Genomic DNA, 6,057 nt, shown 5'->3' on the forward strand with positions numbered 1-6,057 from the left:
TACCGCTGATTACAGAACCGTCTTTACTGACAAGATGCGCATTAAATATCGCATGCGATTAATCGTTTAGCCCTAATTTTTAGCTATGGGCCTATACAGCAAACCTACAGAGCTTCCAGTAGGTTATTTTACGGAGCTGTAAACACGGGAATCTCCGACCGCATACAATCTTTGACGAACACCTAGTTCGTATATCAAACTAGGCTATATGTTATTAAATTGTACATAAACTGTATATCAAATTATTTTGTTTACAAGTTTCGTGTTTGTGTTTATACCATTTTTTTCCCTGTTGTATCTAAAAATTACTTTCAGAAAAAAAATTTTTCAAAGTAGTGCAAATACTTTCATTACAGTACTTGAGTACATTTTTTTACTTTCTTGAGAATAATTAAATTGTGGTACTTTTACTTTTACTTGAGTAAAATAAAACGAAAATATTCAACTTCTTGCACTTCAAGCACTTTTCACATTTCTGGGGTGGAGCCCTGCGCTTCAGCCAATAACAGACAGGTCTGACTCGGGTGCAAAACCAATCAAAACTTCCAGTTCAGCTGCGGGGGCGGGCCGTTCAAACCGCGCTTTGCTTTGACTGTCAATCACCAGCGTTGTCGTTTTCAATCAGCATCATTAGCATTTCAGTATTTTAGTGAATGTGAGCTATGCTCTGATTTTAAATCGTATTTTGTCAGCTCCTGAAATGGGTCATACCGTTGAGATTACCAGAGCACACAGCAGTATAAGTAAACAGTAAACTCGGTTGATAGGAGGACACAGTTATTGCATGGATGGAGCAAGAACAATGTGTCTAAAATACATGCACATAGTTCAGTTGAATGGTAAAAATCGCCCTCTTTAACAGTGCAGTTAAACTAAATGTACGAAGCTAAAATAACCTCAACATTAACAACAACACTCAAATAAGAGTGCATGCATTTTACGTGCATCTGGACCATGATTTATCGGTCAATCAAATGCATTTTAAATAACTTTTTCTGTGTGCATGCTTTGGATGTGTGAGCACATGGGCATATAAACAAGATAGTCTATGTATGACCAGACGATTTATTCATATCCAAAACGAGAAGATATGGACATTATACACTCTCACGCAGTGCATGTTTCATTCATACTCGAAGCCGGAGGGCGCACTCGCGCAGAAAGTCCAAAATGGCCCAGCAGAAGTAATATATAATAACTTATGACATGCAGGAAATCCCTAATATGGACAAAAGCATCCAACTATGGCTGTAGCTAAAAATGGTAATTTCAGGTCATTTCGAGGTAATAAATATAGTATATGAATAATCCAGTGCTAATAGAAATAACATTTAATACAGTATAGAAACTATTCTGCCTTAGTATGTGTTTGTATAAACCAATCCTAAAATTGTCATTAGGAAAATACAGAAAAAAATATTATAGAATACAAATTACTGGTTATCATCGGTCCGTCCGTGTACTTGGCGGTCAATTAATTTTTCTTTTGAAATTAGAAAACCAAAATCGGGAATCGAGCGTTCACTAGTTTCTTTTGTTTTAATATTGAAAGTAGAAAAATTAGAAAAACGCTCCTTTTTCGTTTTTTCATTTTTTCCCAAGAAATGAAAAACAAGAATTCAGCTTAATTTTTCGTTTCGCGTTCAGGGGTAGAAAAATGTATAAACAGCTTGAATATTCGATTCTACACGTGGGCTGGAATTAAACGCCCCTTTAAAAAAAAAAAACGAGTGAACACTCGATTCCCGATTTCGGTTTTCTAATTTCAAAAGGAAAATTAATTGACCGCCAAGTACACGGACCATTATCCAGCAGTGTATTTGATTTCTTATCCAATTAAAATACATAAGAAAAAATAAAGCCTGTCAATTAGACAAAAGTCAAAAGTTTTTTTTTTTACGATTCTGTCCGCCATTTCTGTTTTCTCTGCTGCACACACATCCTTGTGTAAGTGTTCGAGATTACCAGAGCACACAGCAGTATAAGTAAACAGTAAACTCGGTTGATAGGAGGACACAGTTATTGCATGGATGGAGCAAGAACAATGTGTCTAAAATACATGCACATAGTTCAGTTGAATGGTAAAAATCGCCCTCTTTAACAGTGCAGTTAAACTAAATGTACGAAGCTAAAATAACCTCAACATTAACAACAACACTCAAATAAGAGTGCATGCATTTTACGTGCATCTGGACCATGATTTATCGGTCAATCAAATGCATTTTAAATAACTTTTTCTGTGTGCATGCTTTGGATGTGTGAGCACATGGGCATATAAACAAGATAGTCTATGTATGACCAGACGATTTATTCATATCCAAAACGAGAAGATATGGACATTATACACTCTCACGCAGTGCATGTTTCATTCATACTCGAAGCCGGAGGGCGCACTCGCGCAGAAAGTCCAAAATGGCCCAGCAGAAGTAATATATAATAACTTATGACATGCAGGAAATCCCTAATATGGACAAAAGCATCCAACTATGGCTGTAGCTAAAAATGGTAATTTCAGGTCATTTCGAGGTAATAAATATAGTATATGAATAATCCAGTGCTAATAGAAATAACATTTAATACAGTATAGAAACTATTCTGCCTTATTATGTGTTTGTATAAACCAATCCTAAAATTGTCATTAGGAAAATACAGAAAAAAATATTATAGAATACAAATTACTGGTTATCATCGGTCCGTCCGTGTACTTGGCGGTCAATTAATTTTTCTTTTGAAATTAGAAAACCAAAATCGGGAATCGAGCGTTCACTAGTTTCTTTTGTTTTAATATTGAAAGTAGAAAAATTAGAAAAACGCTCCTTTTTCGTTTTTTCATTTTTTCCCAAGAAATGAAAAACAAGAATTCAGCTTAATTTTTCGTTTCGCGTTCAGGGGTAGAAAAATGTATAAACAGCTTGAATATTCGATTCTACACGTGGGCTGGAATTAAACGCCCCTTTAAAAAAAAAAAACGAGTGAACACTCGATTCCCGATTTCGGTTTTCTAATTTCAAAAGGAAAATTAATTGACCGCCAAGTACACGGACCATTATCCAGCAGTGTATTTGATTTCTTATCCAATTAAAATACATAAGAAAAAATAAAGCCTGTCAATTAGACAAAAGTCAAAAGTTTTTTTTTTTTTACATTTCTTTCCCCCTCATTTCTGAAATGATGGCTATGCCCCAAAAGAAAAATTAATTGACCGCCAAGTACACGGACCATTATCCAGCAGTGTATTTGATTTCTTATCCAATTAAAATACATAAGAAAAAATAAAGCCTGTCAATTAGACAAAAGTCAAAAGTTTTTTTTTTTACGATTCTGTCCGCCATTTCTGTTTTCTCTGCTGCACACACATCCTTGTGTAAGTGTTCTTTAGCCTGTTGATTTTTATTCGTAGTATTCAGCTAACAAGGAAATATTTAGCAATAAGAGTTAGAATAAATGTGAATGATATCTAAGATTTTTCATTTTGTATTTATTTATTTATTATTATAATTTTTTACCTTATTGGAATCAAAATTAGGAATTGGCAAGAATCGGAATCATAAAAATTCAAACGATGCCCAACCTTACCCATATGCCATGTTATTTTTTACTGGCACATTTTAATTCACAATTTTAAATATTTTAAACCCTTTCTTTTCTTTTAAACCCTCACTTACCCTTCTTTGCTTTTGCCCTTCTTAAAAACAACCACAATCTTATACGTGAATGTACTTTTCAAAATGTATCATAAAACAGTTGGGCAAGAATCGGAATCATAAAAATTCAAACGATGCCCAACCTTACCCATATGCCATGTTATTTTTTACTGGCACATTTTAATTCACAATTTTAAATATTTTAAACCCTTTCTTTTCTTTTAAACCCTCACTTACCCTTCTTTGCTTTTGCCCTTCTTAAAAACAACCACATAATCTTATACGTGAATGTACTTTTCAAAATTAGTTTTAAAACAGTTGCTCCTGGCAACAGGGACAGGTAGTATGTTTGCTTAGTCATATTATTTTTCAGTACTTTTACTTGTACTCAAGTAAATTATTCCTTAAGTAGCAATACTTTTACTTAAGTACAATTTCTTAGAACTCTTTCCACCACTAACAGTACGTAATAACATATTCTTTATATGATACTATTCATTATAAACAGATGCTGCCTTATAGTTGTCAGGGATATTCCAGCTTCGTCAGGCCCAATCACCTCACACACCCGTTCACAATCACCGGATTACTAATCAGCCGCACCTGTCACCACCTCATCAACACTAGCTCAAATACTCAGTCACTGCAGTTGCACTTTGTCTGGTCTTGAGTTCACTACGCTACTCCTTACCTGACTCACTCACCTGGACTCAAACCTGTCACCCACCTGTCTTTGTCGAAGTCATCATCCGTCAGATCTGAGAAACACACAAGAAGCAGTAACTACGTGAGCTAGATCCCTTCGGTTTCTGGAACTCTGTTCATTTAACCCTTTTGCTCCGCATCTCTTCCCTCAGAACCTCTGTTTAAATAAAGAACCCTTCTTACCAGTATATCTCCGTTTTGGTATCCTTCTGTACTGTGACAGAAGACCAGACCTACCAAGTTCAACATGGAGCCTCAACCACAGAACCCAACTTCACTGGAGGATTTGATTCAAGCTATCCGAGCACCCGTTGTATCTGCCTCCCACAGTCCCATGGCCCGGCCCCCTATCTTCTCCGCTGAGGCGGAGGATTCTGGTGGCTTCCTGTTACAATGCTCCCTATACTTTGAGATGCAGTCTCAAGCCTTTCCTAACGCACCAAAATTGTATTCATGATTTCTCATCTCGCAGGCCGCGCTCTTCGCTGGGCCCAGTCCATGTAGGAAGTTAACAGCCAGGCCATTCGCACTCTATCGACATTTACATCCCATTTCAAGGAGGTGTTCGGTCACGCAGCCGCGGAAATCTCCGTTCATGATCAGCTCTTCCGCATCCGTCAAGGCATGGCTTCAGTGAGCGAGTATGCCGTCAAATTCCGCACTCTGGCGGTGACTAGTGGATGGAATGAGGTGGCCTTACTTACCGCGTTTCGTCAAGGGCTTAACGCCGACATTCGTCTACAAATGGTGATTTTTGACAATACAGTGGGCCTGGAAAACTTAATTCAGAAGGCTATCAAAATCTCTCAACATCTCCATGCCTGTAAAAATGCAATGCCACTCTCCTCACCGCCCACATCCGCCTCACCACCTCCAGCACCTGAACCCATGCAAGTGGATTTGAACCATCTCACCCATGCGAAGCGAACATGGAGGATTACCTCGGGACTAGTGCTGGGCGGTATACCGGTTCATACCGAATACCAGTGTTTATTTTTGTTATGATATGAATTTTTAAAATACCGCAATACCGGTGTATGTCGCTTAAACAACGTTCGGAACGCGACACTGTTTGAGAGGGGTCCCTTTTCACCATTGCACTGTGATGAGGGCACAGCTGTATGTGTTACTAAGCGTGAAAGTTGAAGCTGTAGAACTAATAGAACGTGATCTCATCCACAATATCCACACTGACCGCCACAAATATCCACCGCCCCCTGCCATCAGCTCCCGCGTCTTACACTCACGAGCGCGATTTTAGCACTAGATTTAGCAACTTTCAGACCCTTTTAGCGGCTTTTTTTCCATAGAATATTCATACTGCCAAACCTAGCAACTTTTTTGGATAAACCTTAGCTATGGTTCATTTGGAAGATTTCGCCAGTGCTGTCCCGCGAGCGCGAGGTCTGACTTTCCCGGAGAAGTGTCACCTCTCTCGGCGTCTGTTCTGTGCAGTGAGCGGCAGAGAAGCAGCACATTCAGGTGGCCGCACCACAGCTGACTCGTCAATAAATGAGTACAAAACAGCATTTAAAAGCACCTGTCGCTTACTGATTGTTTGGAATTATAAATATGAGCATAGTTCATATCACATGCACGTTTTTTTTTAGTTTGTTACTCCGATGCAGGCAGTGCGCTGCATGAGACAAAAAAGTAATATAGCCAAAACAACCGCATAGCCGCTCTTTAGTGTAGATGCATGTTGATT

General features: G+C 38.2%; 1 long non-coding RNA gene across 1 annotated transcript in view; it reads right to left on the bottom strand.

Annotated features, from left to right (window-relative positions):
* LOC107697811 (uncharacterized) overlaps positions 1-6,057 on the bottom strand; it is an 18,493-nt gene that overhangs the window by 4,070 nt on the left and 8,366 nt on the right. The window lies entirely within an intron of this gene.

The sequence above is a fragment of the Sinocyclocheilus anshuiensis genome, unplaced genomic scaffold (genome assembly GCF_001515605.1).
Source record: "Sinocyclocheilus anshuiensis isolate Anshui unplaced genomic scaffold, SAMN03320099.WGS_v1.1 scaffold1123, whole genome shotgun sequence".
Taxonomy (NCBI): Eukaryota; Metazoa; Chordata; class Actinopteri; order Cypriniformes; family Cyprinidae; genus Sinocyclocheilus; species Sinocyclocheilus anshuiensis.